Source organism: Mustelus asterias, chromosome 22 (genome assembly GCF_964213995.1).
Source record: "Mustelus asterias chromosome 22, sMusAst1.hap1.1, whole genome shotgun sequence".
Classification (NCBI taxonomy): Eukaryota; Metazoa; Chordata; class Chondrichthyes; order Carcharhiniformes; family Triakidae; genus Mustelus; species Mustelus asterias.
In genome coordinates, this window is record NC_135822.1 from 66643334 (window position 1) to 66669878 (window position 26545).

The window sequence follows — 26545 nt, forward strand, 5'->3', positions numbered from 1 at the left end:
ATCCTAACCTAGTCAATCTCTCCTCATGCATCAGTCCCGCCATCCCCGGAACAGCCTGGTAAACCTCCGCTGCACTCCCTCGAGAGCAAGAACATCCTTCCTCAGGAAAGGAGACCAAATCTGCACACAATACTCTAGGTGTGGCCTCACCAAGGCCCTGTATAATTGCAACAATACATCCCTGCTCCTGTACTTGAAACCTCTCGCAATGAAGGCCAACATACCATTTGCCTTCTTTACTGCCTGCTGCACCTGCATGCTTACCTTCAGTGACTGGTGCACAAGGACACCAGGTCCCCCTGCACCCTCCCCTCTCCCAATTTACATACATACAAGATAAGGGTCCGACAGAACTGCAGTACACACCGACTCTGTTCTCCTCCCTGGCTCCAGTGAGGTCCCCCTTCACCTGCCCCTCCCAGCACGTGCCACCCTCGCTCTCGATTGGCTCCGTTTCCTACGCGGCCTCTCCATAGGGTCCAGCCCAATCACATGGCCCTTGAAGAATCGCCCCCTTAAAGGGGCCATGTTACCACAATATCGAACTATGCTTTGTTGGAAAGAATGGTTGACGATTGGGGACGGGGGGCGGGGGAGTGCGATGGCCTGGTGGCCTTATCATTATACTATTAATCCAGGTGTTCTGGGAACCCAGGTTCGAATCCCGCCATGGCAGATTATATTTGAATTTGATAAGGAAAAATAAATGTTCAAAAGAGAAAAAGAGTGTTCAATTTTGGTCGCCACACTACCAGAAGGAGGTGGCGGCTTTGGAGAGGCTACAGAAAAGATTTACCAGGATGTTGCCTGGTATGGAGGGCATTAGCTATGAGGAGAGGTTGGAGAAACTTGGTTTGTTCTCACTGGAACGACGGAGGTTGAGGGGTGACCTAATAGAAGTCTACAAGATTATGAGGGGCATGGACAGAGTGGATAGTCAGAAGCTTTTTCCCATGGTGGAAGAGTCAATTACTAGGGGCCATAAGTTTAAGGTACGAAGGGCAAGGTTTAAAGGAGATGTACGGGGCAAGTTTTGTTCACAGAGGGTGGTGGGTGCCTGGAACTCGCTGCCGGGGGAGGTAGTGGAAGCAGATACGATAGTGACTTTTAAGGGCTGTCTTGACAAGTACATGAATAGGATGGGAATAGAGGGACACAGTCCCCGGAAGGGTAGGGGGTTTTAGTTCAGTCGGGCAGCATGGTCGGTGCAGGCTTGGAGGGCCGAAGGGCCTGTTCCTGTGCTGTAATTTTCTTTGTTCTTTGTTCTTTGAAAATCTGGAATTAAGAATCTACTGATGACCGTGAAACCATTGTCGATTGTCGGACAAAACCTATCTGGTTCACTCATGTCCTTTCGGGACATTATGGGACATTAATGTCCTCCCCAAATGGAACTGATCCCTGGCATCGTTTAGCATCTTCATGAGAGAAGGGATGAAAGTTGAGGGGGACGATTCTTCCATCGAGCTGAGCTAATGTTTTAGCGCAGCAGGCTGGGAGATTCCAATAGCGCAGGATCCAGGCTGGGCGTCCCGGCCCACTGGCGTCTCCTAGTGCTGGGATTTCCAGGGAGTCATCCCTGTGCTGGAAATCGGTGGGTAGATGCATAAATTATAGCAATGTTCATTACCATACATTTTAAATTCTATTAGAAGGCCCAGGACTGAAATCTCTGCTAGCCTCTCCCACCCCGCTAGGAGTATGTCCCTCCAGCGGGGTGTACATTCCAGGAGCTAGCTGGGGTGAAGGGGAGGCAATTCGGGGGCTCCCGTCCCAGAGAGTCTGGGGAGAAGGGGGGGTTGCCTCATGGGCACCCTGGCAGTGGCAGCCTGAGCCCCCTGGCATTGCCCAAGGGGCAAGGTGTCAATGCCCTGGGGGCACCTTGGCACTGCCCATTGGGCATGGGGCTATGCCAAGGGGGTGGGACCTGGGTGGGGGGGGGGGGGGCCTGATGGGGGCAGGGCCTAGGTGGTGGTAGTGGTGGGGCGGAGTCCCACTGCCACTCTGCATAGGGATCGGTGGGGGGAAGGAGGGAGGCCAGTGATCGGGGCGGGCGAGGGGGAGTGGGTGTCGGGACAAATGGGAGGGGGTGGTAACTGTCAGAGGAGGGCTTGAGATCGGGGCGGGCTGGGAGGAGGGTGTCGGGGCTGGGCCTGGGAACATAAGAACATAAGAAATAGGAGCAGGAGTAGGCCATCTAGCCCCTCAAGCCTGCTCCGCCATTCAATAAGATCATGGCTGATCTGATAGTGGGTTCAGTTCCACTTACCCGCCCGCTCCCCATAACTCTTAATTCCCTTAATGGTTAAAAATCTATCTATCCGTGACTTAAACACATTTAACGAGGTAGCCTCCACTGCTTCATTGGGCAGAGAATTCCAAAGATTCACTACCCTCTGGGAGAAGAAGTTCCTCCTCAACTCTGTTCTAAATTGACTCCCCTGTATTTTGGGGCTATGCCCCCTAGTTCTTGTTTCTATTTTAAGTGGAAATAACCTCGCTGCTTCTACCCTGTCTAGCCCTTTCATTATCTTATATGTCTCTATAAGATCTCCCCTCAACCTTCTAAACTCCAATGAGTACAGGCCCAGTCTACTCAATCTCTCCTCATGAGCTAACCCCCTCATCTCCGGAATCAACCTGGTGAACCTTCTCTGTACCCCCTCCAAAGCTAATATATCCTTTCTTAAATAAGGGGACCAAAATTGTACGCGGTACTCTAGGTGTGGCCTCACCAGTACCCTGTACAGTTGCAGCATGGCCTCCCTGCTTTTATACTCCATCCCTCTCGTGATAAAGGCCAACATTCCATTTGCCTTCTTGATCACCTGCTGCACCTGCAAACTGAGCTTTTGTGATTTATGCACAAGGACCCCCCAGGTCCCTCTGCACAGTAGCATGTTGTAATTTTTCACCGTTTAAATAATAGTCCATTTTACGATTATTCCTTCCAAAATGGATAACCTCACACTTACCAACGTTATACTCCATCTGCCAGATCCTTGCCCACTCACTTAGCCTATCCTAATCTCTCTGCAGACTCTCTGTGTCCTCCACGCAATTTGCTTTCCCACTCATCTTTGTGTCATCCGCAAACTTTGTTGCCCTACACTCGGTCCCCTCCTCCAGATCGTCTATGTACATGGTAAATAGTTGAGCCCCCAGCACCGATCCCTGCGGCACGCCACTAGTCACTGATTGCCAACCGGAAAAGCACCCATTTATTCCGACTCTCTGCTTTCTGTTAGATCGCCAATCCTCAATCCACGCTAACACTTTACCCCCAACTCCGTGTACCTTTATCTTATACAGCAACCTTTTGTGAGGCACCTTATCGAATGCCTTCTGGAAATTTAAATACACCACATCCACCGGTTCCCCTCTGTCATCCGCACTCATTATATCCTCAAAAAATTCCAGTAAATTAATCAAACATGACTTTCCCTTCATGAATCCATGCTGCGTCTGCTTGATTGAACAATTTTTTTCCAGGTGTTCTTCTTTAATGATAGATTCCAGCATTTTCCCAACTACGGATGTTAAGCTAACCGGCCTGTAGTTAGCTGCCTTTTGTCTACCTCCTTTTTTAAACAGTGGCGCGTTACATTAGCTGTTTTCCAATCAGCTGGCACCTCCCCAGAGTCCAGTGAATTTTGATAAATTACAACTAATGCATTTGCTATTACTTCTGCCATTTCTTTTAGTACCCTGGGATGCATTCCATCCGGGCCAGGGGACTGGTCTACTTTTAGTCCCATTAGCCTACCCAGCACTACCTCTTTAGTAATAGTGAATGGTCGGGGGGGATGGTCGGGGGGGGCCAGTGATTTGACCATGGGGGGGTTGGAAGGCTGGTGATACGGGGGTCGTGGGGCTGGCCAGCGATAGACCTGGCCAGCGATCGGGAGGCCGGCGGTGCGGTACTGTGCATGTGCCGATTTCGGCGCTGACAGATTGGCGCGTGCGCAATGGCCCACTCAGCGCACTGATTTCAGCCAGTGGGAAATAAGCCCCAGCCCGAGTTTTTAATATTCACACTGGTCTCTGCAGTGCCCAGAGTTTGGGAGATTCTCCTCTGAACTCCCGCTTGAAAGAAACAGTGTGAATTACTCCAGTTTCCACGCAAGTTCGACACTTAGAATTTTTTTGGGGAGAATTCCGGCCGAGGAAGGAATTAATATGTATCGATTTGAACAGTTCCCAGTAGGGGTGGTAAATAACCTTTAAATAACACCACAGCAAGGTGCCCGAGAACGGATCTGCTTACAAATTGGAATTCATGAGGCATTTGCGTTTCTCATTGGTTTTATTTCATCTAATTGTGCATCCCACTGCGTTTATTTTAATTGTAGGAAATAGTAATTGCTGTTTGATTAAAATGTTTGATTCTTCCATTGATCAAATGTATTACTGTGTTATGTAGAGGACTGATAGAATTTGAGGAGCATTGTCAGGACATTAGCTGAGGAAACTAGGGGAGGTGATGGCCCAGTGGTATTATCGCTCAATTATTAATCCAGAAACTCAGCGAATGTTTTGGGGACCCGGGTTCGAATCCCACCACAGGGCAGATGGTGAAAGTTGAATTCAATTTTTTTTAAAAAGCTGGAATTGAGAATCTACTGATGACCATGAAACCGTTGTTGATTGTCAGGGAAACCCATCTGGTTCACTCATGTCCTTTTGGGAAGGAAATCTGCCATCCTTACCTGGTCTGGCCTACATGTGATTCCAGATGGCACGGTGGCGTAATCGTTGGCACTGCTGCCTCTCAGCGCCAGGGACCCGGGTTGAATTCCAGCCTTGGGTCTGTGTAAAGTTTGCACATTCTCCCCGTGTCTGCGTGGGTTTCCCTCCGGGTGCTCCGGTTTCCTCCCACAGTCCAAAGGTGTGCAGGTTAGGTTGATTGGCCATGGTAAATTGACCCTTAATGTCAGGGGATTAACAGGGTAAATATGTGGCATTACGGGGATAGGGCCTGGATGGGATTGCGGTTGGTACAGACTCAATGGGCCGAATGGCTTCCTTCTGCACTGTAGGGATTCTCTGATTCTATGATTCAGACCCAGTTGAATCTCACCTGCCATCTGAACAAGGGCAACGAGGGATGGGCTATAAATACTGGCCTAGCCAGCGACGCCCAGGTCCCACGAATGAATATAAAACAAGGTCCGGGCCATTGGAGACTTCCTTTGGAAAGCAACCTTTGGCAATATGCTGGTGATTCTTTAAAACAGATGTTTGCATTTCATCCAGATCAACACCAGCATTTGCCTTCACGCAGTGACCATTGAGAGTCGTCACGGGGTACTTTGCAGGATCACAATCCAACGCAATTTGACGCTGAGCAGCGTGAGTGAAACAGGGAATGCTGGAAATACTGAGCCGGTTAGCCAGTGTCCGATGGAGGGGGAGACAGAGTTAATGGGTGGGATTTTCGACACACCCCTGCTGCGTGTTTTGCGGTGGCAGAGGCAGCCGTCGGTGGGATTTTCTGGTCATGCTGTTGTTAGCGGGGCGACACGGTGGCACAGTGGGTTGGCACTGCTGCCTCACAGAGCCAGGGACCCGGGTTCAATTCGGGCCTCGGGTCACTGTCTATGTGGAGTTTGCACATTCTCCCCATGTCTGCGTGGGTTTCCTCCGGGTGCTCCAGTTTTCTCCTACAGTCTAAAGATGGGTGGATAGAGTGGATTGACCATGCTAAATTGACCCTAGTGTCAGGGAGATTAGTAACTGAGCGTTATGGGAATATGGCCTGGGTGGGATTGTCGGTACAGACTCAATGGGCCGAATGGCCTCCTTCTGTACTATAGGGATTCGGTGATCTCTGTTCAATGCGTGCCCCTTGCCGCCGGGAAACCCGCGAAGGGGGTGCACTGTCCGTGGAACAGGCAGATCAACATTTCAGCTGGCTGACTGCTCTGTGTTCTTGGTGGTCTTTTGGTTTGCAGGTGTTGAGATCATCACACTTTTAAGCTTGGAAAACTTTACAACTCATTGGCCACAATTTTGTCCTCCCCCCTTCACCCTGCTCATCTCCTTTCGGAATATGCCATAATTGCCTCCGGCTGAAAAATTAATTGGAGTGAAACAAAGTTTTGAAGTTTATTTATTAGTGTCACAAGTAAGGCTTACATTAGCACTGCAATGAAGTTACTATGAAAATCCCTTAGTCGCCACATTCGGCCGCCTGTTTGGGTACGCTAAGGGGCAATTTAGCACAGCCAGTGCACCTAACCTGCACACCTTTCAGATTGTGGGAGGAAACCGGAGCACCCGGAGGAAACCCACGCAGACACGGGGAGAACGTGCAGACTGCACACAGACAGTGACCCAAGCCGGGAATTGAACCCGGGTCCCTGGTGCTGTGAGGCAGCAGTGCTAACCACCGTGCCACCCAACAAACAGCACTGTGTGATATGAAAGTTCCTTCTGCTGCCTCCAGCCTATTTCGCCAGTCACTCTGACTGTGTCGTTTATCATTGGCCTAACTCTCTGTACCCACATTTTCTCTTGCTCATCATCAAAGTGGCACAGTGGTCAGCACTGCTGCCTCTCAGCACCAGGGACCTGGGTTCGATTCCCGGCTTGGGTCGCTGTCTGTGTGGACTCTGCATGTTCTCCCCGTGTCTGCGTGGGTTGCCTCTGGGTTCTCCAGTTTCCTCCCACAGTCCGAAAGACATGCTGGTTAGGTTGATTAGCCATGCTAAATTGACCCTTAGTGTCAGGGGATTAGCAGGGTAAATATGTGGGGTTACGGGGATGGGGCCTGGGTGGGATTGTGGTCGGTGCAGACTCGATGGCCGAATGGCCTCCTTCTGCACTGTAGGATTCTATGAAGAACGTACCAAATCTCAGGACAATTAAAACCTGAGATTGATAATTCTTCATAGAGGAGAGTTGTAAACTTATACCTGTTTTGCATATAGCCGTGTTTCACTCCAGGAAGGTCTGACTCTAATCTCTGGACAATGACCCTGCGGTCGAGACTGCCCAAACAGCAGAAGCAGTTTCCCTCATTTATCCCATATTCCCCTGAATTCATTTGACTTGACTTGATTTGATTTATTATTGTCACATGTATTGGTTTCCAGTGAAAGGTATTGTTTCTTGCGCGCTATACAGACAAAGCATACCGTTCATAGAGAAGGAACGGAGAGTGTGCAGAATGTAGTGTTACAGTGATAGCCGGGGTGTAGAGAAAGATCAACTTAATGTTAGGTAGGTCCATTCAAAAGGAGGGAAGAAGCTGTTCTTGAGTCGGTTGGTACGTGACCTCAGAAGTTTGTACCTTTTTCCCGAAGGTGGAAGAGAGAATGTCCGGGGTGTGTGGGGGTCCTTAATTATGCTGGCTGCTTTGCCGAGGCAGCGGGAAGTGTAGACAGAGTCAATGGGTTCACTAAATGCTTTAATCTAATCACCCATTCTAAATTGCTGAGAAGAGGTAATTTTTCCTCGTAATCGAACCCTCGGAATCCAGGTGTAATTAATCTGGTAACTCAATTCAATAAGAAGTTTAACAACACCAGGTTAAAGTCCAACAGGTTTATTAGAAGGGGCTTGCAGCTCCAAAAGCTTGTGTGGCTTTTGCTACCAAATAAACCTGTTGGACTTTAACATGGTGTTGTTAAACTTCTTACTGTGTTTACCCAAGTCCAACGCTGGCATCTCCACATCAGAACTCAATTCAATCCAGGGCTAATTAATCTTGTCTGGGGTGTGGAATGCATCACATGTTCCCAGTACTCCCAGGTATGGTCCAACCAGGGTTTTGTACAGCTGTAGCGTGACTTCCACCCACTTGGATTCTGGTTCTTCAGAGCTCCCGGGAATAGTGGCACAGTGGTTAGCACTGCTGCCTCACAGCGCCAGGGACTCGGGTTCAATTCCGGCCTGGAGTTCGCACGTTCTCCCCGTGTCTGCGTGGGTTTCCTCCGGGTGCTCCGGTTTCCTCCTACAGTCCAAAGATGTGCGGGTTAGGTGGATTGGCCATGCTGAATTGTCCCTTAGTGTCAGGGAGATTAGCAGGGTAAATATGGGGGGGTTTTAGGAATGGGGTCTGGGTGGGATTGTGGTCGGTGCAGACACGATGGGCCGAATGGCCTCCTTCTGCACTGTAGGGATTCTATGATTCTATGGTTCTAGTCCAGGGGATTGATGGTTAATTGCTGGAAACGTCAGGGCAAGCCCCAAGTGTTTGCAACCCAAACAGCGAGAGGTTCTGGTGTACTGGGGCATGGCCTCAAATCACCAAAAACAAAACCCCACCGTCACCTTATTGGCAAATCATCACGATATCTGGAGGTGTTGAAGCGTAGAAATAAAGAGGTGTGAGAAATAATCGGAGGAAGTGTAAATTAATTGGGGCTTTACTGTATGAAATGTTGGAATGATTCTCCAAGGAGGCTGTACGGCTTGTCAGCTGAAAGCTCAAAACAGCCCTTCATCCACAGGTGACCTCTCGTGTTATTTCAGGATGAGAATTAAATTTCTGTTTGCTCTTTTGTTTCCATTTCGAGAGAGTGGCTGATGCGGAATCGGACAAAGTTGCCACGGGGAAGTAGGTCGGGGGCGAAGGAACTCGGGAACAGGAGTTGGCCATTCAGCCCTTCGAGCCTTTTCCACGTTTGATGAGATCAATGGGCAGAACATTCTGGCCCCGTCATGGCGGCGGGTGGGGGTGCGGCGGGGGCTGGCTATTGGGGCTGTAAGGTGTGGTGAGTCCGTTCGAAAGCCCGTTGATTTGATTTGATTTATAATTGTCACATGTATTAACATACAGTGAAAAGTATTGTTTCTTGCGCCCTATACAGACAAAGCATACCGTTCATAGAGAAGGAAACGAGAGAGTGCAGAATGTAGTGTTACAGTCTTAGCTAGGGGTGTAGAGAAAGATCAACTTAATGCAAGGTAGGTCCATTCAAAAGTCTGACAGCAGCAGGGAAGAAGCTGCTCTTGAGTCGGTTGGTACGTGACCTCAGACTTTTGTATCTTTTTCCCGATGGAAGAGAGAATGTCCGGGGTGCGTGGGGTCCTTAATTATGCTGGCTACATTGCCGAAGCAGCGGGAAGTGTAGACTGAGTCAATGGATGGGAGGCTGGTTAATGTATTGGGGTACAGCGAAAAGTATTGTTTCTTGTGCGCTATACAGACAGAACACACCGTTCATAGTGTATGTTGGAGAGAAGGAAAGGGGAGGGTACAGAATATAGTGTTGCAGTTACAGGTAGGGTGAAGAGAAAGACCAGCTTAATATATGATAAGATCGTTCAAAAGGTCTGATGATAGCAGGGAAGAAGCTGTTCTGCGTGGGTTTCTTCTGGGAGCTCTGGTTTCCTCCCACTGGCTGTCCTGTCTGGAGACTATACACATTTCTTTAACCTGTGCTTAATGCTCCCTCCACTCACCATTGTCTGTATCTTTAAGACCTGGTTGGCTGTAGAGATTCGCATTCTAATCAGTATTCTGTGTCTCTGTATGCCCTGTTTGAGAGCAGATATCCACTCCATCTGACGAAGGGGCAGCGCTCCGAAAGCTAATGGCATTTGCTACCAAATAAACCTGTTGGACTTTAACCTGGTGTTGTTAAAACTCTTACTGTGTTCCTCCCACAGTCCAAAGATGTGCAGGTTGGGTGGATTGGCCATGCTAAATTACCCCTTAGTGTCCTAAGATGTTAGATGGATTAGCCATGGCAAATGTGTAGGATTGCAGGGATAGAGCAGGGGAGAGGGCTTGGGTAAGATGCTCATAGTAAGGCCACGCTAAATTGCCCCATAGCGTCCCAAGATGTGTAGGTTAGCGGGATAAAAGCGTGGGGTTACGGGGATGGGGTAGGGTGTGGGCCTGGGTGGCATCCTCTGTCGCGGAGTCAGTGCAGAGTTGATGGGTCGAATGGCCTCCTTCTGCACTGTAGGGACTCTATGGGGGAAATGCAAGTTCTTCTTTTCAAACCCCCCTTCTGATACACGTGGCATGTGACTGCCTTCCCGATCTTGTCCAAAGACTCTGGGTGGGACTTTACGGCCTCGCTCGTCCCGAGAGTGGGAAATCCCACCCGAGGTCAATGGACCTTCCCATTGTCTGCCCCTCGCCCGCTCCGATTCCCGTGGCGGCCGAGAGGCGTGATGGAATGCTGACAACTAGCTGACCCACTAAGAGCTGCAGCTGACCCTGTCTCCTCCTTCCGTGTGCAAATTGTCCAGCCCTCCACTCCCCACTGTTGAGGCATCGCAACTGGCCAACCCAGGCAGAGATCCATCCGCTTCAAGGCTTAAATAACACACCAAGCGCGACATTCGCTCACACAGGCCAGTGGTCAATTTTGTAAACAACGATTTCAAAGGAATGGTTAGCAAGGGGTATTTAAAAGAAAAAAAACAATTTTCAGGATGACTCTCCCTTTAATGGTCGGTCAGCGAGTGCCTTATTTCATCAATTACTGCTCCCGGTTTCCATGGGAACAGATCACAAGTCCTCTTGTTCAATTGCTGTTCGTAATCGCTCGGAAAAAATGTGCAGCCGTTCCTGATTTTCTTTCTTAATTTGTGAATTTTGGTGTTAGTCCACGTGAGGGTGGGGGGCCGGGGAAGTGGGGGGGGGGTGATCTTGGTGGAGAACTGGGCGCTCGACACTGCTCTTCAGCACGGGACGGGACGGGCTCGGAGAAGCACTGGCTGCTTTTCCCGGCGACAAGCAGTGTAAGGCAGCCAAGGCTGTCGAAATTCACACACAAAAAAACAAGAAAGATTTTCATTGATGTGGCAGGTTTTACAACCACTGGATGCCTCAAAGCAGCTTTGCAGCCAATCGAACACTTGTACTCACTGTTGTAATGTGGGATTTACCTGCCTCAGGTGGGGTCGTAGAATCCCTGCAGTGCAGAAGGAGGCCATTCGGCCCATCGAGTCAGCACTGACTCTCTGACAGAGCGTCTTACCCAAGCCCACCCCCTGCCCTATCCCCATAAACCCCACAAATTTACCCCACTCATCCCTCCAACCCACACATGTTGGAACATTACAGGGCAATTTAGCATGGCCAATCCACCTACCCTGCACCCACTCTCCAAAGAACATCCCACCCAAACCATCGCCCCATACATTTAACTCGCTAATTCTCCTAACCTGCACATCTTTTGGTCACAAAGGGGCAATTTAGCATGGCCAATCCACCTAACCTACACATCTTTGGTCACAAAGGGGCAATTTCGCATGGCCAATCCACTGAAACCTACACATCTTTGGATACTAAGGGGCAATTTAGCATGGCCAATCCACCTTACCGACTCATCTTTGGACTGTGGGAGGAAACTGGAGCACCCAGAGGAAACCCACACAGACACGGGGTGAATGTGCAAACTCCCCACAGCCAGACAGTGACCCAAGCTGGGATTCGAACCCGGCCCCTGGCGCTCTGAGGCAGCAGTGCTAACCACTGTGCCACCGTGACACCCAAGTGTAAGCAAGGTTCGACATTTGGTTCCTGGAATTGGAGGGCTGTCCGATGAGGAGAGATTGAGCGGATTGAGTCTTTGTTCTCTGAAGTTTTGAGACTGAGAGGCGATCTGAGGGAAGGGAAGGGTACACAAGTCTGAGAGAGCCTGACAGCAGAGAAGATGAGAGGGTGTTTCACCTGACTGATGAGTCTGGAACTAGGGCAGAGACAGCCTCGGGACATGGGGTCAGCCATTTAGGACTATGATGAGGAGATGTTTCTTCATTCATAGAATAGAATCATAGAATCCTGACAGTGCAGAAGGAGGCCATTCAGCCCTTCGAGTCTGCACCGACTCACTGACAGAGTAACTTACCTAGACCCTCTCCCCCACCCTATCCCTATAACCGCACACATTTAATGTGGCTAATCCAAACTAACCTACACATCTTTGGACACTAAGGGTCAATTTAGCAAGGTCAATCCATCTAACCCACACATCTTTGGACGGTGGGGGGGAAACCGGAGCACCCGGAGGAAACCCACGCAGACATGGGGAGAACGTGCAAACTCTGCACAGACAGTGACCCGAGCCGGGAATCGAACCCGGGTCCCTGGCACTGTGAGGCAACAGTGTTAACCATTGTGCCGCCGAGTCGCCCCCAGAGGTGGGAAGCCCTGGAATTTCCGACCACAGGGAGCTGTGGGTGCTCAGTCATTCGTTCAAGATTGAAATGGATGGTCGGGATATTCTGGCCGTTTAAGCCGGAGAGTTGGAAGGAAGAGAGAGAGAGAGAGGGCGAGACAGATTAGACCACAAACCATTCTCCTTGCTGCCTGCACTGTCCTAGGTCAACATTTTGCCATGGCAGGATTCGAACCTGGGTGCCCAGATCTAGCCCTGGGGCTCTGAATTACTTGTCCAGTGACAGTACCACTGCGCCACTTTGCCTCCCTAAAGATTCTGCAGTTTTCTCAAGTGCAGACTCTATATCATCGATATAGATGTATAGATAGGTGCTCTGGGGCCAGCGTTGCAGTCACGGCACGTTGAATGAAAAAATCCTGGAGGCAGTAACCGTGCCAGTTTGTAACTCGATGAGCGCGATAGCTAATCACTGCTGCTGACTGTCTTTGATGTTGTGAGCTGCCATGTTGGATGGAGGCCAGAGAGCCCATTCCATTGATGTGCTGCTGATGATTTCACTGAGCGATTAAGTATGTGGCGTACCTGCCGGAAAAGATTAAAGCTAATTATGCAGCCAATTTGTGGAAATTAAACACTTCTTTTTTTTTTAAAGAATGAACATTCTTGGGCAAATGGGCCTTTGTACAACTCAGTGCAGCTCATGCATCGTGGCTCGTTGTACTGATGATGCTTTGTTGCCAGGATGTATGCAGCTGTCCAGGAATGGGCCTGTCTCCTGTGAAACCAGCCCGTTGCCCATGGCCTTTGTCACCTGGGATTTCTTTGTGGGTGGCCGGTTAGCTCAGATGGTCAGAGAGTGGTGTTACAAACGCCAAGGTTGTGGGTTCGATCCCCGTGCTGGCCAAATACAATTATTCCCCCTGTGGCCTCATCCTGGCTGATGTTACGTTCAGTGGTTAGCGCTATTGCCTCACAGCGCCGGGTTCGATTCCCAGCTTGGGTCACTGTCTGTACGGAGTCTGCACGTTCTCCCCCGTGACTGCATTGGTTTCCTCCGGGTGCTCCAGTTTCCTCCCACAGTCCAAAATACGTGCTGGTTAGCATTTAGCTATTGGCCATGCTAAATTGGCCATGCTAAATTCTCTCTCGGTGTCCCCGAACAGGCGCCGGAAAGTGGCGACTTGGGGATTTTCACAGTAACTTCACTACAGTGTTAATGTAAGCCTACTTGTGACACGAATAAATAAATAATTGAAGATCCCTTTGTCAGCATAGTGCAGACTCTTTGGGGAGGCAAAGTGGCGCAGTGGTACTGTTACTGGACAAGTAATCCAGAGCCCCAGGGCTAGATATGGGGACCCGGGGTCGAATCCTGCTATGGCAAAATGTTGACCGAGGACTGCACAGGCAGTAAGGAGAATGGCTTTGTTTGTTGCAATCTGTTTTCGATGGCTCACTTCTCCGCAAGAACGCATGGCGCTGCCTCAGTGCCATCAGTCAGGACATGTTTCCAAAGTCTGTCCTTGTTTGCAGCGACAGGCAACAGTGCTGCCTTCAGCAGCATTTCTCCGCATTGATGCCAGATATTCCGGGTCTATTATTTAAATGGTAAAAAACTGCAGCATGCTGCTGTGCAGAGGGATCTGGATGTCCTTGTGCAGGAATCTCAAGGAGTTGGTTTGCAGATGCAGCGGGTAATTAAGAAGGCAGTTGGAATTTTGTCCTTCATTGCTCGAGGGATGGAGTTTAAAAACAGCGAGGTTCTGTTGCAGCTGTATAAGGTGCTGGTGAGGCCACACCTGGAGTACTGTGTACAGTTTTGGTCTCCTTACTTGAGAAAGGATTTACTGGCACTGGAGGGGGTGCAGAGGAGATTCACTAGGTTGATTCCGGAGTTGGGAGGGTTGGCTTATGAGGAGAGACTGAGTAGACTGGGGCTATACTCATTGGAATTCAGAAGAATGAGGGGAGATCTTATAGAAACATATAAATTTATGAAGGGAATAGATAAGATAGATGCAGGGAAGTTGTTTCCACTGGCAGGTGAAACTAGAACTAGGGGGCTTAGCCTCAAAATAAGGGGAAGCAGATTTAGGACTGAGTTGAGGAGGAACTTCTTCACACAAAGGGTTGTGAATGTGTGGAATTCCCTGCCCAGTGAAGCAGTTGAGGCTGCCTCATTGAATGTTTTTAAGGCAAGGATAGATACATTTTTGAACAGTAAGGGAATTAAGGGTTATGACGAGCGGGCGGGTAAGTGGAGCTGAGTCCATGAAAAGATCAGCCGTGATCTTATTGAATGGCAGAGCAGGCTCGAGGGGCCAGATGGCCTACTCCTGCTCCTAGTTCTTATGTTCTTTCCTTCCCATTCTTTGATTCAGCGACCAGGGAGTGCCAACAGTCTCTCTTGTAATACGCAGGTACATCTTTCAAAACTCTGTCATTGATCATTTGGGCGGCACAATGGCCCAGTGGTTGGCACTGCTGCCTCACAATGGCACGGACCCGGGTTCAATTCCATCCTTGAGAGACTGTCTGTGTGGAGTCTGCACAGTCTCCCTGTGTCTGCGTGGGTTTCCTCCGGGTGCTCCAGTTTCATCCCACACTCCAAAGATGTGCGGGTTAGGTTAAATGGCTATGCTAAATTGCCCCTCAGTGTCAAAGAGTAGGCAGGGTAAGTATGTAAAAATACTGAAATAAATGTGGGATTACGGGGATAGGGCCTGGGGGTGGATTGTTGTCGGTGTGGGCTCGATGGGCTAAATGGTCTCCTTCCGTGCTGTAGGGATTCTATTTGATGATTCCTTGATCCGGAAGCAATCTGACCCAAATGAGTAGTTACGTTTGAATCTCCTGCGATTTTCGGAGTCTTCTAGTTGAATGCCAAAGCATATCAGGGCTGTGTTCCACCCCCAGACTGCGTTCTGACCAAGCGTTGGCCACCACATGTCAAACGATGTGCGGGTTCGGTGCATTGGACATGCAAAAATTGCCCCTTAGTGTCCCGTAATGTGTATGTTAGAGGGATTAACAGAGTAAATGTGTGGGGTTGTGGGGGTAGGGCTTGGGGTGGGATTGTGGTCGGTGCAGACTTGATGGGCCCAATGGCCTCCTGCACTGTAGGGATTCTATGATTCTCTGACTCTAAGTCCCACCCTGTCAGCTGGTGGAATTTGAATTCAGTTGATAAATTTTTAATCAATCGGATTTTTAAAAGTAAAAAATCAGGAATTCAAAACGTGTCTTAATTATGTTCGTGAAATCATCATTAATTGTCATTTAAAAGCCCAGCTGGTTCACTGATGTTCTTCAGGGAAGGAAATCTACCATCCTTACCTGCTCTGGCCGACCTGTGACTCCAGACTTGCAACAAACTGTTAGCTGTCCCCTGAAGCAAGCGACTCAATTCCAAGGCAATGAGGAACTCACCAAGGTTCCTTCGGCAGCAGCTTCCAAACCCACAACCGCTGGAAGGACAAAGGCAGCAGGCACATGGGAACACCACCACCTGCAAGTTCCCCTCCAAGCCACTCATCATCCTGGCTCGGAAATATATCGCCATTCCTATACTGTGACTGGGTCAAAATCCTGGACCTCCGTCTCTAACAGCACTGTGGGTGTACCTACACCACACAGACCGCAGCGGCTCAAGAAGGCAGCTCACTGCCACCTTGTGAAAAGGCAATTCGGGATAGGTAATAAACGCTGGCTTATCCAGCAATGCTTTTTTTAAAGTTTATTTATTGGTTCACAAGCAGGCTTACATTAACACTGCAATGAAGTTACTGCGAAAATTGCCGGCGCTTGTTCGGGAACTCTGAGGGAGAATCCACCTAACCAATATGTCTTTCGGACTGTGGGAGGAAACCGGAGCACCCGGAGGAAACCCACGCAGACATGGGAGCCAGAATTTTACCGAGACTCGCAGAACGGAATTCTCCGTTGGCCTCGGGCGGGATTTTATGAGCCTCACCCGAGTGAGGTCGTAAAATACCAGTCGGGGAGAACGTTCAAACTCCACACAGACAGTGACCCAAGCCGGGAATCAAACCCGGGTCCCTGGCGCTGTGAGGCAGCGGTGCTAACCCACTGTGTCACCTTGTCGTCCGGAATTTCCCGCGAAATAATTATTAAAACTCTTGCTCCACCACTCAATGGCTGATTTCCATCCTAACTGGAGCCAGCAGCCTGGCCCCTTTATCCAGCAAAATTTGCCTCTCAAAAGAATCTGACAGGTCTGGGATTTAAAATGAGCAACTGAACTCAGACCTATTGTTTTTTTTTATTTCCGCAAACTCTGCACTTGTGCCATACTTTGGAGTGAAGAAATGCTTTTTTTTTTCCTTTCTTTCTCTCGATGGCCTGGCTCTGAGGTTCTGATGTCCTTGTTCCAAAGGTAACCACCTGTGAAAAGTGCCTCTCTCTCTCTCTCTTGCCACTGGATCGATTTCCCACCAAATCACCTCAAACCTTTTGCATTCCATTAAGTGGAAGTCAGGTCTTGTGGTCTCTGTTCATTATGAATTGTCGCCCTGCTATATAACCTTCTGGAGGATCTGCACTGACCCTCCTTCAGAAGCCCATATGTCCTTCCTCGGGGTGCAGTGCCCAGAATGGGGCACAGTCATCCAGGTGAGGTCTAACCAGGCCCTGGTGCAGCCAAATTTCCCTCCCTCCCCCCTTTCTTTTCCATTTGAGAGGGTGGATAGTCAGAGACCTTTCTCCCAGGCTGGAAGGATCGACCACCAGGGGCTGCAGGTTCAAGGTGAGAGGGGAAAGTTTAAGGGAGATTTGCGGGGAAAGTGTTTTCACACAGAGGGTGGTGGGTGCCTGGAACGCACTGCCAGGCACGTTAGCAACGTTCAAGGTGTATCTTTAAAATTTTTTAAACAAAGTGTCTCAAGTAGGCTTACATTAAGACCATAAGGTACAGGAGCAGAATTAGGCCATTCAGCCCATCGAGCCTGCTCCCGCCATTCAATCACGGCTGATATGATTCTCATCCCCATTCTCCTGCCTTCACCCTGTAATCCTTGATCCCCTTATTGATCAAGAACCTATCTGTCACTGTCTTAAAGACACTCAATGGCCTGCCCTCGACAGCCCTCTGTGGCAATGAATTCCACACATTCACCACCCTCTGGCTGAAGAATTTCCTCCTCATCTCTGTTTTAAAGGAACACCGCACTGAAGTTACTGTGAAAGTCCCCCAGTCGCCACATTCCGGCTCCTGTTCGGGTACACTGAGGGCGAATTTAGCATGGCCGACGCACCTAACCAGGACATCTTTTGGACTTGTGGGAGGAAACCCACGCAATCACGGGGAGAATGTGCAAACTCCACACTGACAGTGACCCGAGGCCGGAATCGAACCCGGGTCCCTGGCACTGTGAGGCAGCAGTGCAAACCACTGTGCCACCGTGCTGCTTATGCTGTATCTTGATAGGCACATGAACGGGAGGTGAATAGGGGCTAGAAACAACATGTAGGTGCAGGGATGGTGGGCCGAAGGGCCTGTTCCTGTGCTGTATTGTTCTTTGTACTTTGGTTATAAAGGCCAATATTCTGTTGGCACTTTTGATATTTTTTATTGTGCTGCTCGCACTCTGGGCAACATCAAGGAGCAGGAAGAGGAAGATCCACCCAGCAAATCCCAAACCCAACAAAATCTGACTGGCTCCAAAGCACAAGTGCACTGACGGAGTGAGCAGAACGTCTGTCCGTGAGTTAGACCGAGCTGAGGGGAGGAGGATTCACCCCCCCTGGTGGTGGCCTCCGGAGCTGTCTCATCAGCACAGCTGCTGCCCCCTGGCTAACGATGCTGTTCAGATCCACAGCTGCAGCGCCTGGGTTGAGAGAGAGAGGAGCTGTCGAGCTCAATGGCAGAATGTTCGACTGCGCGACACGAGGTCCCTGCTCCCAAACCATGTGCCCGCTTCACAACAGTGACGGCACGACAGCAAGTCCTTCTGTGGTGGCCAAGCCCTTTGAGACGTCCTGCTGGTCGGGGAAAGAGCTTACAAGGGAGACGTCTGTGTCGGTAGGTCGGAAGGAGATATATAAAAAATGCTGCAATTCATGAAGAAAATGTCTAGTTTCATCTTTAACCAACTGGTTTGGAATTGGTAACACATCCTTGATTAAATCTTGGGGAATTTCTGAGACCTGTTGGCCAGAGTTAATTACACACACAAATGTCCACTCTGGTGGGCTGGTGGTTCAGGGTCCACCATAATGATGGAGGTAGAGAATGAGGAGACCTGTGTCCGAGGCAAGGACACTTTCCAGATGGTGTTCCTGACAGACGCTCAAAGCTCCCTTGGTGAAAGTGGTCCACAAATCTATCTCGCTCGATCTTGAATAAATTCAGTGAACCACCCTCCACAGACCAACAGCCCTCAGAGCAACAAAACTCTCTTCCCTGTGGTCATCAATGGGAAACTTATATTATTCCTGAATTTCACATTTGGAATATTGTGTGCAGTTCTGGTCACCTCACTATAAGAAGGATGTGGAAGCATTGGAGAGAGTGCAGAGGAGATTTACCAGGATGCTGCCTGGTTTGGAGGGTAGGTCTTGTGAGGAAAGGTTGAGGGAGCTAGGGCTGTTCTCTTTTTAGAGCGGAGGAGGCTGAGAGGCGACTTAATAGAGGTTTATAAGATGATGAGGGGGATAGATAGAGTGGACGTTCAGAGACTATTTCCTCGGATGGATGTAGCTGTTACTAGGGGGCATAACTATAAGGTTCATGGTGGGAGATACAGGAAGGATGTCCGAGGAAGGTTCTTTACTCAGAGAGTGGTTGGGGTGTGGAATGGACTGCCTGCTGTCATAGTGGAGTCAGACACTTTAGGAACTTTCAAGCGGTTATTAGATAGGCACATGGAGCACACCAGAATGATAGGGAGTGGGATAGCTTGATCTTGGTTTTGGACAAAACTCGGCACAACATCGAGGGCCGAAGGGCCTGTACTGTGCTGCACTGTTCTATGTTTCTAATTGTGTCCACTGGTTCTGGTCTTTCCAACAAGAGGAAATATATCCAGATATCCATCACAACTGTTCCCCCTCAGGATCCTGTATGTTTTAATGGCCCATAACCTCCAGCCTGAATCCGACTAATGGGGATTGTGTGCGTCTGGACAATACGGAAGTCCTGATGCAGGGACATGCACGCTTAAAAAAGAACTGCATGAGGGCGGGCCAGCCTCGATCGGGAAAACATGCAGGTTCCTTACACGACCTCCCCTGCGGGGTCCCAGCAGGTCACTGCGGCTCAACAGCCTCGGGCAGGGGAACTGGGCCCACTGTCAGCGGTTGTGCCTTGGGCCCGTTCTTTCCATCACAGCCACTGTCCCCAGTGCCTAACCGACGCCCAAGAAGTCTCGAGCCAATTAGTATTGGTCGCAGGAATAACTCGAGGTCTCAAAGTTTTTTACAAAGTTTATTTATTATTTTTGCAAGTTGGCTGACAACACTCCAATCATAGAACCATAGAAACCCTACAGTGCAGATGGAGGCCATTCGGCCCATCGAGTCTGCACTGTCAACAATCCCATCCAGGCCCTATCCCCTTAACCCCACATATTTACCCCGCTAATCCCTCTAACCTATCCTGGGACACTAAGGGGCATAGCCAATGCACCTAACCCACACCTCTTTGGACTATGGGAGGAAACCGGAACACCCGGAGGAAACCCAGGCAGACACAGGGTGAGCGTGCAGACTCCAGACAGACAGTGACCCAAGCCGGGAATCGAACCCAGGTCCCTGGCGCTGTGAGGCAGCAGTGCTAACCCACTTTGCCACCGTGCCGCCCCAAGGGGCTAGTAACTGTCTCCCAACCCCAGCCGGGAGAGAGTGATGAGCAAGTCTTGGCACGAGGTTTGGCCGGAAGGGTAACTCAGAAAAGGCACGCACTTAACTCTGTGGCACGGGGTCACGCAGAGAAAGCTGCGTTCCAGCCTCCCATTCAAGGCCACATTGCAGCGAATGTAGAGGAACACAGGGTGCAGTTAATTAGCAACCGACATTATTAAAGTGTTTTTTTTCTCTCCGTACACGAGGCAGATGGAATTGTGACAGGAGAATTGAGTCAGTGGACCAGCACTAACAACACTGACTTGCTCTTATTATTTGCTCAGATGGAAATCTAATTACCATCCCCAGACCGTGGAAACTATTGGAGCCTGAGTAGGAGACAAGCTCATCTTCAGTTTAAATATTTCAGTCACCGTAACTGGTTGTGTTTCTTGTCATTTCTAATATAATGAGCTGAGCGTGGTTTCTTCCCCCCTGTTTATTTATGAGTGCGTGAGATCCTGCCTTGGGTGGAAACAAAAAGAAGCCTCGTTCTCTCGCATCCATTTCTTTTATCTCCCTGTTGCCATGAAATTTGTGTTGGTCAAGGTTGATCAAGACAACGGTACAATCTGAAAGGAGAGACCTGAGCCTGGACACAACGCAAGTCTCGGAGGTGACAAGGCCGGTTGAGAGGATGTTCCTTGTCTTGAATAGCAAGGCCATAAATTTTTACTTCATCCGATCGTGGGACATGGGCATCGCTGGCTGGACCAGCATTTATTGTCCATCCTCCAAAGGCAGTTGAGAGTCAACCACATTGCTGTGCCTCTGGAGTCACATGTAGCCCAGACCAGGTAAGGACGGCAGATTTCCTTCCTTAAAGGACGTTAGTGAACCGACAATCGAGGATGGTTTCATGGTCATCAGTTAATTCTTAATTCCAGATTTTTATTGGATTCAAATTTCACCATCTGCCTATGGTGGGATTCGAACCCAGAGGTCATAGAACATAGAACATAGAACAGTACAGCACAGAACAGGCCCTTCGGCCCACGATGTTGTGCCGAGTTTTATCTGAAACCAAGATCAAGCTATCCCCCTCCCTATCATCCTGGTGTGCTCCATGTGCCTATCCAATAACCGCTTAAATGTTTCTAAAGTGTCTGACTCCACTATCACTGCAGGCAGTCCATTCCACACCCCAACCACTCTCTGCGTAAAGAACCTACCTCTGATATCCGTCCTGTATCTCCCACCACGAACCCTATAGTTATGCCCCCTTGTAATAGCTCCATCCACCCGAGGAAATAGTCTTTGAACGTTCACTCTATCTATCCCCTTCATCATTTTATACACCTCTATTAAGTCTCTCCTCAGCCTCCTCCGCTCCAGATCATTACCCTGGGTCTCTGGGTCACTAAGCTGGTGACAATACTATTCCGCCACACCACCTCCCCCGAAAGCAAGGAATTTGTGGGGGAAAGATGGTGACGCAGTGGTAATGTGTAATCCAAAAGGCCTGGCACTTGAGGGTGGTTGGGGGTGGGGGGGTGGGGGTGGAGGGGTGATGGTTCTGTGGGGGGGGGGCGGGTGGGGGGGTGGGTGGAGGTGGAGGGGTGATGGTTGTCGGGGAGGGGGCGGGGAGGTGGAGACATGGATTCATATCCCACCACGGCAGCTGGTGCGAATTGAAATCCATTCATAAAATCTGCAACTGAAAACCTGCATAGTTACGGTGACGGTGACAGCCATAGAGACCCATCTGGTTCACTGATGTCCTTCAGGAGAAGGCATCCTTGCTTTGTTAGTCTTGTATGTGGTTGACTCTTAACTGCCCTCTGAAATGAATGGCCCAGCGAGCCACTGAGTGTGAGGGCAACAAGGGACAGAGAACACAAAGGCTGAGGCTTCAATAAAATACTACTTTGTGCTCAACTGTAATGTGGTGGCCAATTCTGAGCACCGCACTTGAGGAAATGATGTTGATCCCACAGACGGAGTGCGGAAGAGGTTTACTAGATTTTGTACCAAGGCTGAGAGACTTCACTGAAGTTGAAAGACGAAAGAAACAAGAGATGCTCTCCTGAGAGCAAATAAAATAAGAACATAAGAACTGGGAGCAGGAGGAGGTCATCTGGCCCCTCGAGCCTGCTCCGTCATTCAATAAGATCATGGCTGATCTTTTTGTGGACTCAGCTCCACTTACCCGCCCGCTCACCATAACCCTTAATTCTTTTATTATTCAAAAATCCTTGCCTTAAAATGAAGAGGTAACAATAACAGAAAATGCTGGAAAATCTCAGCAGGTCTGACAGCATCTGTGGCGAGAGAATAGAGCCAACGTTTCGAGTCTGGATGACCCTTGGTCAGACCTGAACAACAAAGCGAGGAGGAGATTTGTTCGGGAGTCATTTCTCCGACCTCTCCCATGACCGGGCATCTCCAGTCCCGCTGCGGTGAATGGAGATTTGGCTAAGCGTCAAATTCCCCATGCTCGCTGGTGGTTGGGGGTGGGGGCGTGAATGGTCAGAGAATGTTTTTAGTGGATGAGCTGCTGCCCAGAGACAGGAGGTTCAGTCAGCCAGCCACAGATTTGGGGTAATCTGCAGGAGAATCAGAGGTGACATAAGGTAAGTTGGTTTCACATAGCCAGCTCCTGTGATCTGTCTGAATGGGAGAATGGTGTTGGTCCCTCCAACAATCATATTTAAAAAGGGAATTGGGTAAGTGCTTGAAATCAGGGGAAAAAATGCTGGCTTGGGGGTGGGTGTCGGGGAACAGGATTAATTGGACAACTGTAATAAGTTCTCGGAGGCAGAAGTCCCTTCACCTAAATCCCTTTATTTACAAACTCTAACAGCAGTACACAGAGTGCTCGTAGTTAGCAGTCCATCTTCGGGGTGCCAGAGGAATTGACACGCCTGGTTAAGTGCAAGGCAAAGACTCCCTGATTGGCCCTTCAATTGGATCCTTAATCAGGGAGTTAGTACTCCAATAGGCCAACCTCAATGGCCTGATTGAAGTCATTACAACAACCCTTTCAAAAAGCAAGATGGGCCAGGCAGCCTCCTTCTATGCTGACTAATTTTATGATTTCAGTAAGAATCTCACAACACCCAGGTTAAAGTCCAACAGGTCCATCAGGTGTATAAAATTATGAAAGGCATAGATAGGCTGAACGGTGGGAAGCTTTTCCCCAGGTCGGTGGTGACGTTCATGAGGGGTCATAGGTTCAAGGTGAAGGGGGGGAGGTTTAACACAGATATCAGAAGGACATATTTTATACAGAGGGTGGTGGGGGCCTGGAATGCGCTGCCAGGCAAGGTGGTGGAGGCGGACACACTGGGAACGTTTAAGACTTATCTAGATAGCCATATGAACGGAGTGGGAATGGAGGGATACAAAAGAATGGTCCAGTTTGGACCAGGGAGCGGCACGGGTTTGGAGGGCCGAAGGGCCTGTTCCTGTGCTGTATTGTTCTTTGTTCTTTGACTCACCTGATGAAGGATCAGCGCTCCAAAAGCTTGTGCTGCCAAATAAACCTGTTGGACTTTAACCTGGTGTTGTGAGACTTCTTATTGTGCCCACCCCAGTCCAACGCCGGCATCTCCACATCAAAACTTTATGATTGTTTGGAGGGGATGATGGCAAAGTGGAACACTTGCTATTTCACTCTCTCACTGTGACATCTCTGGTCTCAAATGGAAAAGACCAGCTCCTTAAACCACTGCCTCCCCGCAGGCCCCTTGACCTTAACGTCGAGGGCTGGTTGAAGTGAATGACATTGGTGTTTCTCTACGAAGATTCATGCAGTATTTCTTCTGTATTTGGAAGCCGTTTGCAGTCAGTGGGTTGACTCAGCTCCTGTAGTTTGTGCACAGAAGTGAAAACATCTCTTGGTGAACAGGCCTGAGGTGGACAGCTCATCTGCCCCTTTTGCCCATTGGTGAAATGGTGTGACAATCAGTACACTTTCTCCAAGTCTTTCAGTACCTCCAGAGGCAACCAGAACCATATTCATAAAGCGAGAGAGAGAGAAAGCAAGAGACACTCCAGAAGACAATAGAGAGGGACTTGTATCTCAGATAAACTTCAGGAAGAGTTAAAATCTGAGAGGGAGTTGCGGCCACAGTGGAAACCCCATTTCTTCCAAAATACCTTAGCAACAGACGTGTAGCGATTGCATTGAAGGTCATAAAAATGGAGATTGAGAAGTTTGCCAGTTGACAAGGATGGCATGGTGGCACAGTGGGTTAGCACTGCTGCCTCACAGCGCCAGGGACCTGGGTTAATTTCCGGCCTTTGGTGACTGTCTGTGTGGAGTTTGCACGTTCTCCCCCGTGTCTGCGTGGGTTTCCTCCGGGTGCTCCGGTTTCCTCCCACACTCCAAAGATGTGCAGGTTAAGCTGATTGGCCATGCAAAATTGTCCCTTTGTATCCCAAGATGTATGGGTTCGGGGAATTAGTGGGGTAAATATATAGGGTTGTGGGGATAGGGCCTGGGTAAGATGCTCTGTCGGAGAGTCAGTGCAGACTCGATGGGCCAAACGGCCCCCATCTGCACTGTAGGGATTCTATGATTTGAAGAATAGCATCGTCCTTGATTCAGCTTTCTCGTAACAAAGAATGTTGAGATTTGGGAAAAGACTGTGAGGTAGAAATACCTTTTCTCAATCCTTCCTACCGACCTTTTCTCCATTGCCCTCCATTTCCCCAGAAATCAGCTCATTGTTGCTTGGTCCTGTGTTTACATTCAAAGAATCATCATAGAATCCCTACAGTGCAGAGGGAGACCATTCGGCCCATCGAGTCTGCACCAACCTCAATCCCATTCAGGCCCTATTCCTGTAACCCCACATGTTTACCCTGCCAATCCCCCTGACACTACGGTTAATTTAGCATGGCCAATCAACCTAACCTGCACATCTTTGGACTGCGGGAGGAAACCAGAGCACCCGGAGGAAACCCACACAGACACAGGGGGAACGTGCAAACTCTACACAGATAGGCACCCAAGGCTGGAATCGAACCTGGGTCCCTGGCGCTGTGAGGCAGCAGTGCTAACCATTGCCCCACCTGTGAGCCCATTGGGTGAAAATGTTCAGCTGGGCTTGCCTTGCTCCGAACCTGGCGTTTGAGGATATTTGATCACTGAAAGAGCGATTTCCCCCGGTCGAGATTCAGCAACAGACTCCACACCGCAAGCGTAATTAAGGGTTTTCAGCAAGGCGGGTGCGCGGTTGGGCAGAGGGAGGTAGTTTGTCGAGTGCAGTCACACAGAGGAGCGCCGGCAGTTTTGGACGATGAGTGCGAGAGGACAACGACAGGGGAAAGGGACTCATCGCGCGCGTGTGCCCGTGAGAGAGAGAGAAAACCATGAAGGAAACCCTTCCAATTAGTGAAAGAATTGACCCATTGCTTGCGGCGAGATAGATTGAACAGGAAGGAAGTGCGATTTGGGTGGTGATACCGCGTTGAATAAATGGAAACAGATTTCAGAAAGCTAATTGTCCGATACGCAAGCAGGAAATTAAAGCAAAGGATCTCTGAGATTATTTTGCAAGGAGCAGTTAATACCGTGTCTCTTTTAATCAAGTCGCTAACCCTCGATAATTGTTTTTGCAGATACTGTCTATTGTTGTTGATTTGAATTTGAACTCGCTCGTAATTCAAATCAAGCAGCTGGGGTAATACAATGTTAGAATTTTCTTCAGAGCAGTTTGAATCCCCAGCCACAGATTTGAATGTTCACTCAGTGCAGCCAATATTGCGATGGCCTAGTGGTATTATCGCTAAACTATTAATCCAGAAACATGTTCTGGGGACCCGGGTTCGAATCCCGCCACGGCAGATGGTGGAATTTGAATTCATAGAATCATAGAATCCCTACTATGCAGAAGGAGGCCATTTGGCCCATCGACTCTGCACCGACCACAGTCCCACACAAGCCCTATTCCTGTAACCCTACATATTTACCCCACTAATCCTCCTGACACTAAGGGGCAATTTAGCACGGCCAATCAACCTAACCTGCACATCTTCGGGACTGTGGAAGGAAACCGGAGCACCCGGAGGAAAACCCCACGCAGACACGGGGGGAGAACGTACAAACTCCACCCAGACAGTGACCCGAGGCTGGGAACCAAACCCGGGTCCCTGGCGCAGTGAATCATAGAAATTATAGAAACCCCTACAGTGTAGAAGGAGGCCATTTGGCCCATCAGGGTCTGCACCGACCACAATCCCAGCCAGGCCCTATCCCCCGCCACCCCGTTAGCAGCAGTGCTAACCGGCGTGCCGCACCTCTGTTGCCTCTCTCGATCAGTCGGAGGAAAGGCAAATTCTGTGGATGCTGGAGTGCTGAAATGAGAAAACCAAAAATGCTGGAAACACTCAGCAGGTCATCTCCTGGTCACTGCTCACTGAAGAAATTGGAATCGGCTTCCGTGACCTGGAAAGCAAACTCTTGAGAACTTGAGCGCCCATCTACGTCACTCTACTTGTGGGTGTCAAATACCGATCTGTTGTGCGCGATGGAGATTTGATATGTTGCATGTGTGACAACCTGCCATGAACTGATTGATCTACATTATGCTAACTCTTGTTGCCTGGCAACCTGGTTCCTCGGAAGACAAGGTAACTCTCAGACTGTC

The 26545-nt window shown here is 49.5% G+C and overlaps 1 long non-coding RNA gene and 1 other non-coding gene across 3 annotated transcripts in view; both read left to right on the plus strand.

Moving 5' to 3' along the window:
• The window catches only part of LOC144510156 (uncharacterized), a 183053-nt gene that overhangs the window by 48554 nt on the left and 107954 nt on the right, over positions 1-26545 (plus strand). The gene's annotated exons all lie outside the window — the stretch shown is intronic.
• Positions 12920-12993, plus strand: trnac-aca (transfer RNA cysteine (anticodon ACA)). The gene has a single exon. It is a non-coding gene; the product is annotated as a tRNA-Cys (tRNA).